Raw genomic sequence first — 13372 nt, 5'->3', positions numbered from 1 at the left:
GCACAGTGTATAGCACAGGGAACTATATTCAATATCTTATAATAACCTATAATAGAACAGAATCTGAAAAAATGTATACATATCTATAACTGAATCACTTTGCTGTACCCCTGAAACTAACACAATATTGTAAATCAACCATACTTCAATTAAAAAAAATCGTAAGGATTATTAGAAGGAAAGTTAATGACTACCTGTTTTTTTCCCCATCTTAACGCTGTATCATAATAGCCCAGCTAGAGGAGAAGGTGAGGCATTGTTTTTGGTCCTAAGATACCCCTTTGAGGTTCTTAGCTCAGGGCCAAGGGTTTTATAGTGAACCCCTGAAAACTATAACATGGAGTAGGGTAAAATAATTTTCTGCATTGAAATGATGAAGTCCAGTGCTTGAATGTGCTGTTTACTCTTCATGTGATTTTTAAAAATAGTCACCAGGTGTCCCAGTTTTCTCACCTGAAATATGAGGAATAATAATAGTACCAACGTCATGGAGTTAGTTTATGAAATCAAGAAGAGAATGCATGTAAGATGCTTTACACAATGCCTACAGTGAGTCTGTTTTCACTAATCAGTTCTTTCCTCCTACTGCCATATGCATAATAGAGAAAGCCAGCCACGTTTAGGAGCTGGCGATGAGGCGCTGGGATAAACAGTGGGAAATCCAGGCAGTTTCTATGTGAGCTTAGAAAGAAGACAACATGAGGAATTCATTCTCCTCTCAGTGTTTGTTCTAACAGCGACATCCGACTTAGAGGTCGTCAGCTCTGCTGCGTCCTAGTGAAACCTGAGCCTGTGACAGGAGTTTCTGTCACTATGAAAAGGAGCTGTTGATCAGTTGTTCTCAAATATGGCAGTACCCTTTAAACCTCCATCAGGTCAGAGGTCACACCAGTCTTTCTCCATTCATTCAAGTCTTGATGGACTTCTTAGACAGATCTATACTTCTCTAAAGGAGTGGAGTGGACAGAGATTGAAGAGGAAGGAAAGTAGGACAAGTACGAGGCAGGTGGTAAACAGTTACTTTTCTGAAAACCTATTGTTCATTGGGTATAATATATCCATTTGGGAAATATCTTATCTCATTGAATATTCACTCCAATATTTAAGATGTTATTTTCTCCATTATCCAGAGAGGCTAAAGAGCTTGCCCAGTATCACAACCAAAATAGATTCAACTTGGAATTCAAACCCAGGTCTGATTCTCGAATCCGCATTATTTTTACTCTTTCCAACACACTATTAATACAGCCAAGACAGGATCAAAATTCAGAAATTTGAAAATAGTTGGATATTACTCTGTACCTGCATAAGAATTTATGCAAAAATATTTGGAGAGAGCATCTTTAGTTACTACCCAACTTAAAGCATAGAAAATAATCACATATATTGTTAGTTTCAGTGACCATTTATTTCTGTCCTATTTAATAATTGGGGGCTCAAAGTCAAGAAGAAGTAAGGTTAATTGAAATAGATATTAAACTTCTATGGAGATTTATTAGTATAAGGAAGAGGAAAAGAACTATACAGGAAGAAAGAATAGTTATTTTCAGATCATGTAGATAGCTTTGTAATATTCAGAAATATTTTCCAAAGACCCATTAATTCTAACACTTAACATTTCTTTCAGGGAACCCTGATTGAATCTTGACTTACTTGCCTAGATGTTTGTAACAAAAGGATCATTATGTTCTTTCCTTCTGTGTCACAATTTCCACATAATGGCTGTTTTATTTTGAATGAATTGATAAGGTGGCTTTCACAGGAATATCACTAATATACTTAAAAGCACCTTTCACAGCATCAGAACAATGCCTCCACTTCAGTTAGTAATTGTCGTCCCCACCCCTCTGCACCCCACCCGCTTCAACTTCCACTGTTCCAATTCCTAATGGTAGTTTTCCTGAACGCTGCCTGTGAACTTAAGTGAAGGAAGATTTATGTCAGAATGTTCTGCTGACATAATGTACGCCCAGGAGAGATGCAATCTACAAGGTAGGAAAGAAGTGCAAGAAGTTAAATGAAGAGCAGGGCTGCTGACAGTCTCAGAGTTTCATAAGCTAAGTAACAACTTCTTGAACTCACCTTAATAAGTTTACGTGTCAGTCTTCTTCCTTCTAGAATTTGTGTCAGTTCAGTCAGCTCCCAACACATATACCAAGGAACATTCCTATATATTCCAGCTTACTCTGTGAATAACCCACAATCCAGGTTTCATTGGTGTGTGTGAATAAGATTTCAGAATTATAGGTTATGAAATGGTGGTCTTAGAGTAATAATAGATTTTTTGGAGGTGCTTGAAAGTAGGGAGGCTTCAATGCTGAGAGAGCAATATATAGTATTTCATTACATATGTGTGTGTGTATATACCGTATCATCTTTATCCATTTATCCTTGGACACTTAGGTTGCTTCCATATCTTGGCTACTGCAAATAATGGTGCAGTGAACATCGGGGTGCATATATCTTTTTGGATTGGTGTTTTTGTTTTCTTTGGGTAAATGCAAGTATTTATTTCTGATATGGGTCATATGGTAGTTCTGTTTTTAACTTTTTGAGGAAGTGCCATGCTGTTTTCCACAGTGACTGCACCAATTTACATTCCCATGCACAGTGTACAAGGGTTCCCCTTTTTCCACATTCTCGCCACAACTTGTTACTTGTTATCATTTTGATGATAGCCATTGTGACAGGTGTGAGGATCACTTGTCACAATGAGGCTATTTTATTATGGTTCTGATTTGCATTTCCCTGATGGTTAGTGATGTTTGGCATCTTTTCATGTACCTGTTGACCATCTGTATGTCTTTTTTGAAAAAGTCTATTCAGACATTTTATAATTGAATTGTTTGTTTGCTGTTGAGTAATGTGAGTTCTTTATATACTTTGGATATTAACCCCTTAATTGGGTATATTATTTGCAAATATATTCTCCCTTTCAATATGTTGCCTTTCCTTTTGTTGATGATTTTCTTCACTGTACATAAACTTTTCAGTTTGATGTAGACCCATTTGTTTGTTTTTACTTTTGTGTCCCTTGTGTTTAGAGTCAGATCCACCAAGACGTTGCTAAGAGCAATGTCACTGAAATTAGCACTTATATTTTCTTCTAGGAATTTTATGGTTTTCAGGTCTTATATTCAATCCTTCAATCCATTTTGAGTTACTTTTTGTGTACATTGTAAGAAAGTGGTCTAGGGTTATTCTTTTAAATGTGACTATTCACTTTTCCCAACACTGTTTATTGAGACTATCCTGTCTCCATTGTATGTTCTCTGCTTTGTCATAAATTAATTGTCCATGTGTGCGTGGGCTTATTTCTGGGTTCTCAGTTATGTTCCATTTATCTCGGTGTCTGTTTTTGTGCCAGTACCATATTGTTTTGATTACTATAGCTTTGCTATAGCTTGAAGTCAGGGTGTGTGATACTCCTGAAGCTTTGTTCTTAAGATTCTTTTGAATATTTGGGATCTTTTACGGTTCCATACAAATTTTGGAATTTTTTTTCTGGTTCTGTTAAATAGGCCATTGGAATTTTGATAAAGATTGCATTGAATCTGTAGATTGCTTTCGGTAGTATGAACATTTAAATTTAAATCTTTAACCCATTTGAGTTTATTTTTGTATATGATGTAAGAATGTGGTCCAGTTTCATTCTTTTGCGTGTAGCTGTCCAGTTTCCCGAATACCATTTATTGAAGAAGCTGTCTTTTCACCATGGTATATTCTTACTTTCTTTGTCGTATTAATTGACCATGTAATTTTGGGTTTATTTCTGAGCTTTCTGTGCTATTCATTGGTCTGTGCCTGTTTTTATGCCACTATTCTGATTACTGTAGCTTTGTAATATAGTTAGAAATCAGGGAGCGTGATAACACCAGCTTTGTTCTTCTTTAAGGTTGTTTTGGCTATTCGAGGTCTTTTGTGATTCCATACAAATTTTAAGATTATTTTTTCTAGTTCTGTGAAAAATGCCATTGGTATTATTATAGAGGTTGCATTCAGTCTGTAGATTGCCTTGGGTAGTGTGGGCATTTTAACAATATTAATTCTTCCAATCCATGAGCATGGTATATTTTTCCATTTATTTGTGACATCTTCATTTTCTTTTGTTGGTGTCTTATAGTTTTCAGAGTACAGGTCTTGTATCTCTTGGTTAAATTTATTCTTTGGCATTTCATTCTTCTTGATGCAGTTATAAGCAGGATTTTTTTCTTAATTTCTTTTTGTAGTATTTTATGTGGTCTACAGAAATACAACGGATTTTTGTAGATTAATTTTATATCTTGCAACTTTAATGAATTCATTTTCTCAGTTCTAAGAGTTCTTTGATGTAATGTTTAGGGTTTTCTATATGTAGCATCATGTTATCTGTGGACAGTGACAGTTTTACTTCTTTTCAATATGGATTAAAACAAATTTTTTCTTGTCTGATTGCTGTTGAATAAAAGTGCTGCAAGTGAGCATCCTTGTTTTGTTACAGATATTAGAGGGAAAGTTCTCAGCTTTTCATTGTTGAGTATGATGTCAGCTGTGGGTTTGTAATATATAGCTTTTATTAGGTTGAGGTATGTTTCCTTTGTACCTACTTTATTAAGAGTTTTCATCATAAATGAATGTTGAATTTTGCCAAAAGCTTTATATGTGATGATCATATGATTTTGAACATGTTCCTCTGCCTCCTCATTATTTCTTAGTTCTCTTTGTTTGTTTCTATGTATTACATAGCTCCGTTATGCCTTTTGATGTTGGAGAAGTGGACTTATGTCAGAGATGTCTGTAGGTTTCAGCCACGTTCCCCTTTAGCCACCAGAGCTAGTTGCTCCACAAGTGTCCCCTGTATGGGCTGTGTGCACCCTTCTGTCGTGGTGGGGCTAACTACTGTGGATGCACTGGTAATTGGAGCTGGCCCTTGGCTTGGCTGGCTGTGAGGCCCAGCATCATGTGATTGCTGCAGGTGTGGTAGGCTGTGTGCCTGGCGTGGCTGGGTCTGTGGCCTGATGACACACAACTGCTGCAGACTCAGTGGTGGGTGGAGCAGGCTCCCGGCACTAATAGGCTAGAGGGAGGATTCCAAAGTGGTGCCCGCCAGTGCTGAAGTCAGCTCAGTAGAACGAGATCACAAAAATGGCTACCACCGGTGTCTCGGTCCCCCAGGAAGAGGGTCCCAGCTGCCTCTTGCCTCTCTATGAGGTTCTTCACGATCAGCAAGTGGATTTGACTTAGGTGCCTTTCAAACTGCTGCCTCTGAGCTAGGACTCAAATTGTGTGGGATTTCACATGTTCCTTTTAAGAGTGGAGTCTCAGTTTCCTACAGCCCTCTGGAACATAAGCCTTACTTGTTTTCTAGGTCAGAGGTTTGGGGCTCATCTTCCTAGAGCAGTTCCCCTGGGCTGCGAAGCCTGATGTGGGGCTCAGATGCCCTGCCCTCCAAGGAGGAACTCTGTGGTTGTAATATCCCTCCTACTTGTGGGTGCCCCTGCAGGCGGATGGGTCCTGACTGGACTGCATCTCTGCTTCTCCTTCTTGTCCCGTTGTGGCTCGCTCTTTGTATCTTTAGCTGTTAAAAATCTTTTATTCTGATCTTGAGGTCATTCTCATAGTTGCTCTGTAAGGCGTTAGGATTTTGGTGTGCCTGTGGGAGGTGGTGAGCTCAGGGTCTTCCTACTCCACCATCTTGATCCACCCCCACCCTATCTATTAAAATGTTAATTTTTTATTCAAAATCTTTCAAAAGTAAGGAAAAAAGACCCCTAGATCTAGAGTGTCTCACTGGTAAATTTTACCAGTTACAAATTTTTTCACTGGTTAATTTTACCAAATATTTAAGGGGTAGATAATAAGATTACTACAAAATCTCTTCCATAAATTAAAAAAAAAATGAGGAGGAGGGTATAGCTCAAGTGGTAGAGCTCATGCTTCGCATGCATGAAGTCCTGGGTTCAATCCCCATTACCTCCTCTAAGAATAAATAAATACTAAGTAAACCTAATTACCTCCCCCGACCAAAAAATAAAATAATTAAATAAATAAACTTTAAAAAATGCAAATTAAAAAAAATTTTAAGACAGTAGTTCTGAACTCATTTTATGAGTCCAGCATTAACTTCAACTAAAAGCAAAGCCATTACAAGAAAACTATAGCTCAATATCCCTCATGAAAATAAACACAAACATCCTTGATAAAATGTCAACAAACCAAATCCAACAATATATAAAAGGATAAAGTATCACAGCCAAATGGAGTTTATCCCAGGAATGCAAGGCCGATTCAGCATTTACAAAGTCAGTCATTGATATTCACAGTATTAACAGACTGAATAAGAGAATCATGATTGTTTCAGTAGTTACAAAAAGGAAACATTTTGCCAAATTCAACATCCATTCACGATAAAAAAGTCTCAGCAAAATAGGAATAGAAGGAAACATCCCTAACCTACAAAAGAGCACATAGGAAAAAATCTACCTCTTGCTTCATACTTACTGATGATCACATGTATGATCTTTTCCCCAAAGATGAGAAATAAGGTCAGGATGTCTTCTCACAGCATTCCTATCTAATATCAAACAGGAAAACCTAACCAGCACAATAAAGGGGAAAAAAAAAGAAATACAAAGTAGAAAGGAAGAAATGATACCTTTTATACCTAAAGACAGCTTGAATGTCTGTATAGAGAGCCCCAAAGAATCTGCGAAAATGCTCCTAGAACTAATAATAATAAGTGAGATGAACATGGATATGGGATGTCAGATCACTACATAAAAACCAAATGTTCTGTATGCTAGCAGCATGCATTTGGAACTTGAAACTGCTAGGGAAATAAAACAAACAAACAATATTATCACAGTAGCACCAAAATAATGAACTATATATAACTACATCAGAGTATGTGCAGAATCTTCATGTTTAAAACATTGATTAAAAGAAGTCAAAGATCTAAATAATGAAGAGATACTTCATGGTCATGAGTTGAATATCCAGTATTGTTAAGATGCCAGTTCTCTTTAGTTTGATCTATAGATTGAAGAAAATCTCAATCAAAATCATAGCAAACTATTTTAGGTAATGACAAGCCAATCTAAAAGTTACATGGTAGGGCAAAGCTTCTAGAATAGATAAAACCATTCTGAAAAGAAAAGCAAAATTCGTGGACTCAAATTATCCCGATATCAAGACTTACCATCAACTGCAATTATCAAAACAGTGTTTGTTGGGGAAAGGAAAAATTGGTTAAATTTATGAGTCGAACAAAAGGGAAAGCCAAGAAATGTACCCACAAAATGTAATCAGATCCTTTTTTTTTTTGATAAAGAGTCAAAGACAGTTTAATAAAGGGCAGTCTTTACGACAAATAATGCTGACATTATCGGATGTCCAAATGCAAGAAAGCCCTAAAAAACAAAAAACCTTGACATTTACGACTCATACAAAAGTGCTAAAAATGGATCCTAGATGTCAATATAAAACAAAACTATAAAACTTCAAGAAAAATACAGGAGAAAATCTGTGTGACCTTGGGTTTGGCAATGAATTTTTATATACAATATCAAAGGCATAATCTATATAGAAAAAAATGTAAATTATACTTCTTCAAAATGAAAATCTTTGGCTCTTCAAGTGATACTCTTAAGAGGATGAAAAGGCGCTATACAGACTGGGAAGTTATATTTGCAAGTCACGTATCTGATGAATAAATAAGTAAATCACGATTACATAAAGAAGTCTTACAACTCAGTAGGAGGAAAACCAGCTACCCAGCTAGAAAAATGGACAAAATATTGAATACTTCATAGTCACGTGAGCTGCAAAGAACAGGAAAGACATTATGAAAAGGTCTTAACTATTTAGGGAAATTCACTTTCATCTCTTGAGCCAGAATGTCATATTCCCAGAAAAATCTTCTAAAGACATATTCTGAAATTGGCTCTGATTTTATTTGAATATTAAGCCTTATTGTCTCAGATTTCTCTGTAGTTTTAATAATTTTGGTTTAACTTAACCCAGCTGGAGATGTTTTTAAAGCTATTATAAGCATCTATGAAAAATTCAAGTATTGGAAAGAGTATACAGTGAAAATTTAATCTAGATGTGTTTGACGTTGAAGCTCCTGTCCCAAACCCTAACTTTAGCTCTAGCTATAATTCTGATTTCCCAATTTCTTGTACAGTGTGAATTTTTCTGGTAAATCCAAGCATCATCATCATCATAATATACACACTGTTCTGCATCTTGTATTTTGTCATCCACACACACGCACAGACACACAGACACACACACACACACAGAGGGTATTTAATGTAATGTGCTATTTTGTTGATGTACCACACTTTCTTTTACCAGCTCTCATTAATGTATATTTCTGTGGTTTCTGCTTGTTGCTACAAATGATACTGCAATTTAAATCATTCTGTCTTTCCATATATATGTAGGTATATATTTTGCTCAACAAAATATGATATGTTTTATGTTCCTTGATATTTTAAAAACAACTCATGAACATAGAGACTCCAGGGTTGAAAATATTGCTAGAAATATTTTCTGAACAGTCCAAAATATTTTAACTAAATTATGTTTTCTTAGCTATTCAGTTTCCTAATAGTTACTTAAACACAGAAATCATTCAATAAACTTTAACAAGTGATGGGTCCCTCCTCGTGCCAAACATTGTAGTAGATGCTGTAAGCAACACTGTATAGACAAGACACAAACCCTAGCATCACCCACCCTGGAATCTAAGAAGAGTGAATAAATTAATAAATAGAATATGTCTAAAATAACTCTAGAGTATATAATTCCCTTAATATCTTGAGAAGTTGCTTTGAAGGTGATGAAAAGGCTCTGCTAAGTTTGAGTGATGGTGGGACATCCAGATGGCGATGACTACATTTAGTTGATTGGGAAGAATGGCTAAAGATCTGCAGATTGTCATTAGACATCCTGTTTGAAGTGTTGAGAGTGTTCTCAGCCAATTAGGGAGAGGGAGAGCATGAGAGAACATCAGAGGGCTAATGACTGTGGCTTAGGGACCCATGATTAGAATGACAGACTAAAAACTCAGAGAAGGAAAAATACCAGTGATAAGAAGAGAATCGAGGGGATGTAATGTCACAGAAAATAGTGACTATTCACGTTACCACCAGCAGGTTCTCCTGTGAACCAAACCACCTGTGCCAGGAATTCACTTCAGCGGATTATCAAGCCTACTCCAGGCAGGTGCCTGGATGCTGCTGGCTAACTGCTTGCTCTCTGCTTCTGGTACTTAACATAGTGCCTGACAACATGGGGCCATGAGTAAGTGGTAGCTGTGTTTCCTCTTGCTTTCCTTTCCACATCTTCCCTGCCCCACTTCTGGCTGTAAATGCCGGGTATCAAGCCCTTTTTTGGCTCCTCCATTCAGTAACCCATTTAGACGTCCACCTCCAAATCACCTGGCTTAGCTCTAACCGTATCCACGATTTCCACGTCCACCGCGGGTTCACTGCAGGCATTTCCCCTTACAGACTTGGCTGCAGCAACCCTGTCCCTGCCCTGGCCAGAGAGAGAGGACCAACAGCACATAGAACAACTGCTACTGAGGAAGAAAAGTGAGACGAGAGATGTTGGACATGAATAGAGCAAGAAAAAATGTTTATTTTCTAAGCCTGCCTTTGATTTTTAGTATCTTAAGTTTTATGGGGGGAGTTTACTTCCAACTTAATTTGATCACTGAATCATGTTGAAAATCATTTATTACTCCTGTACAATCTTTAAGCACGTAGTAATTTCATATATTTAACATTCTGTTTTAAATTTAGACATTTACCCTAAATAAAGGGCTATATTTTAAGAAAAACTTTAGTCTGAAATGCCTTTTATTTCCTTCCTATCCAGCCCTTAGCACGTAAGAGTTGGCCCATTCTGTAGATTTGCAAACTAATGATCAGATTTTATGAAGTGTTTGAAATGGCTTACTGGTAGTGTCAAGTTCAGTTTCCAACTCTAAATCACAGTTGCTCTAAAAGTTTCACGTAGGTGACAATTTTCTTTGCAGAGCGTTAAAAACTGCTTTATAATAGCAACTCCCACAAAGCCTCTTCAGTTATATGGGTCTGTTAGCATTTTATTTTAAACACCATTTTGACAGGTGTGTTATGTAGTTATTATATTTTCCATGCATAGAACATTCTTGACATTCACTTCACTTGCAGTTTTCTATTAGAAAAAAGAAAAAGTTCAGAAAAAAATTGTCTTCTTGGCTGAATGAGAATGAAAGAGAAGTCCATTTTGTGATGACTTTTTGTATCATTGGCCCGAAGTAAAACAAACCCCAAATCCATTCACACAATTTTTCGTTGATTTAGGCACTCATGAGCTCATTCACTTATTCATGTATATTATTATATTATTATTATTATTATTATTTTCCATGCATGGGGCCTTGTGCTAAGCATAAGGGATCTAAAGATCAAGAGCTAGTTTGTGACTGCACACAGTTCATCTTTTTGTGCGAGAAGCAGTAATACAGATGAATAATTACCACAAGCAGCTATCAGATGTGCTAGAAATAGAAGCGGCATATAGAAAAGAGTGGTTTCCTGTGTGAGCCAGGAAAAGCCTCACATAAAAGGTGTTTTTTCTCAGACAGGTCATAATTCACCAGGTCAGTATGGAGAAAAGCTTTCAAGGCTGGGGAAATTGCCTGTGCAGAGGCAGAGAGGCCAGGAAGGATGTGGGAGCTGGGTGCACCAGATAGCTCAGTCCAGGCGCAGAGAAGTGTGAACATGCACAGGGCTTGGAGCGGTGGGTGGCGTCCAGATCATCAGAGATGGTGGCTGTCCCGTGAAGGAGTTCAGACTTCAGGGCTGCAGAGGTGGGGAGAAACCAGAGAGTGGCTTCCTTGGTGATGTCTTTTCATGGTGTCTCAGGCTTTGCTTATCTGATTTCTAGAGGTCTTTCTTCTCACTTCTCTTTTCTCTCCCTCATTGCAGCCACAAGGCCTGTCTTATGCTGGTTTTTAAAGAGTCCAAGCAAATTTGTCCCTCCCCGCATCCCTCCCACGTCCCCCTTCCCAAGGTCTTTGTACTCACTCTTCCCTCTGTGTGGTTTGTTTTTCTTCCAGTCGTCCATGGTCTTGCCCCCTCATTTAATTCAAACCTCTGCTGAAAGACACCTCCTTTGTGGATTCTGCCTGTCTTGTTCAGAATAGAAGCATCTCATCACGTCCACATGATGCTTTTTTAAGTTTCTCCCATTGTGCTACACAATACTTGGAATTATATTAGATAATATTTGTTGTTGTCTGTATCTCTTACTAAAATACAAGCCCTTCAGAGCCGACGGTGCTTTTGTTACCTGCGAGTAGGTTCATGTCTTGTGCAGGAAAGAATTTAAGAGTGAGCTGAATATGCTTTACTGTGGTAAAGTAAAAACAAGTTTACTAAGAGAGATGCACATTCCATAGAATGCGGTCTGTCTCAGAAGGTAGGATGGCCCCGGGGTTCGAGGGTGGTTAGTTTTTACGAGTGGGGTAATTTCATATGCTAACAAATGGAAGGATTATTGCAACTGTTTTGGGAAAGGGGTGGGGACTTCCAGGAATTGTCCACCCCCTACACACTTTCTGACCTTTTATGGTCAGCCTGGGAACTGTCATGGTGCCTGTGGGTGTGTCATTTACCAGCTTAATGTGTTACAGTCAGCCTGTAATGGGGCTTAAGTTCTCCAGGAAGTCAGATCTTCTGCAGTCTTGGGCCTGGTTGGTTCTGTCCAGTTTATGTAGTATCCTCAATGGCTGTGTCTTTCTTTCCATGGTTCTGCCCTGCCCCTTTCCCTCTTGTCTCATTTTCATTGTCATAGAAGAAACTAAAATAACCCTGGGACGTAGGTGATCAGTGAATATTGGCTGAGTGGTGAATGCATCAAAGAGATGTATTTCTGTGCATGTGCGCATGTGTACAGTTATTATAGCACCCAGCAGAAACACAAACACACTATACAGTTGCAGAGAGGAAAATCTGGTGAAAGCTGTTCCTGATCTCATCTCATTTTAGTTTCAGTTTTTGGAAGAACTTGGAGAAGGGCTTTCTACTGACACAAAGGAATAAAGCCTTGAGAAGGAACCTTCTGTGCCTTGGAACTTTCTGTGATGGGAAGTGGCACCTTTTCACCCACTATCTTCCCTCAAAGGGTGACAGCCCTGAAATAGAAAAAGATTTGATCAGCAAGTGGTTTGCCAATTCATTTCTTTCTCTTAGGTACTTTGTTGAGTTTGGCATGAAGCTAACAAAGGAACCGCTATCTGAAGATCTTTGCTCTGGCTACCCTGGAACAGCACACATTTCCTCACCAGTCAGTCTTATCTCTGAGGGCTGTATAAAAATGCTTTGCCCCGATAACACGTCAACTTTACTCTGAATCTTCCTTAATCAAATTGTCCATCACAAGGGGAGCAGTGGTTGTTCAGAGCCTGAGAAGGGGAAAGAGAATTTCCTTCTTAGATGCTTTCAGCACGAGCTGTACACCTCCCTTAATTGTGAATAGTATCCTCAGTCTCCAGTGGTTCACGTGGGGTCTGAAGTTGGCAGTGGATGGAGGGTATGAAAAAGTCGTGTCAGTTGACAGTGGTGCCTCAGATGGGTAGCTATCTGGGTGATTTAGATTTCTTTATACAGTTGTGCAAATTCAAGTATTTTCCAGGATAAAGATGTATTCATTTTATAATCAGGAAATAAAACAAAGCCCACCCAGCTATTTTCCCAGCCAACAAATTTAAGAATCCAGCCCTTGTGCCTCCAGGATCTGTTGATTAAACTAGTTCTGCATTTGCGCTGAATGCGAGGAGTGCCTCCTAAAACTGCTGGGGCTGGACCGCCTAGCTTTCTTTAGTAATAGAATTCCAGCTTTACTTGGGCACATGCCACCTAGCTGAGGTTTTCTTTTGATGTCCCCATGAAGTCATTTCTGAGAAGGGTCATTTACCACTCTGCACTGGAGAATCAGTCAAACTCTAGCTATTCCTTTTCTCCTTGCTGTCCCCTCCCCCTTACTGAATAGAGGGGAGAAAACCTGTACAAAGAGGTACTGGGTTTCTTGTTCTGATTCAAGCTGACCCTCCATTGCATTTTTGTGCCCCAAACAGAGAAAGTTGAAGTGGTGTCCCTGGTCCTTGTCAGTACTGTTGGTTAAGTCTGATTGCTCCGTGAAGGGTTTCCTCTACCCTCTCGAGGTTCAGTGACATACTACCCTGCTTCTCCTAATCGCAGCCTGCTGCTTGCTTTGCTGACTCGTGTATCCTCTCCTTTACCAGGGATGTATATGCAAAGATTGTGATTCTGACTTGTAACATCTTGGAAGGTAGCTGTCAAGTACAACAGCTTTCGGGTTAAGCAGCCTTGTC

General features: G+C 38.5%; 1 non-coding gene across 1 annotated transcript; it reads left to right on the top strand.

Moving 5' to 3' along the window:
* Positions 1-5884: 5884 nt before the first annotated feature.
* Positions 5885-5958, top strand: TRNAA-CGC (transfer RNA alanine (anticodon CGC)). The gene has a single exon. It is a non-coding gene; the product is annotated as a tRNA-Ala (tRNA).
* Positions 5959-13372: the final 7414 nt, after the last annotated feature.

The sequence above is a fragment of the Vicugna pacos genome, chromosome 17 (assembly GCF_048564905.1).
Source record: "Vicugna pacos chromosome 17, VicPac4, whole genome shotgun sequence".
NCBI classification, from domain to species: Eukaryota; Metazoa; Chordata; class Mammalia; order Artiodactyla; family Camelidae; genus Vicugna; species Vicugna pacos.
This window is presented reverse-complemented; position numbering and strand designations above follow the sequence as displayed.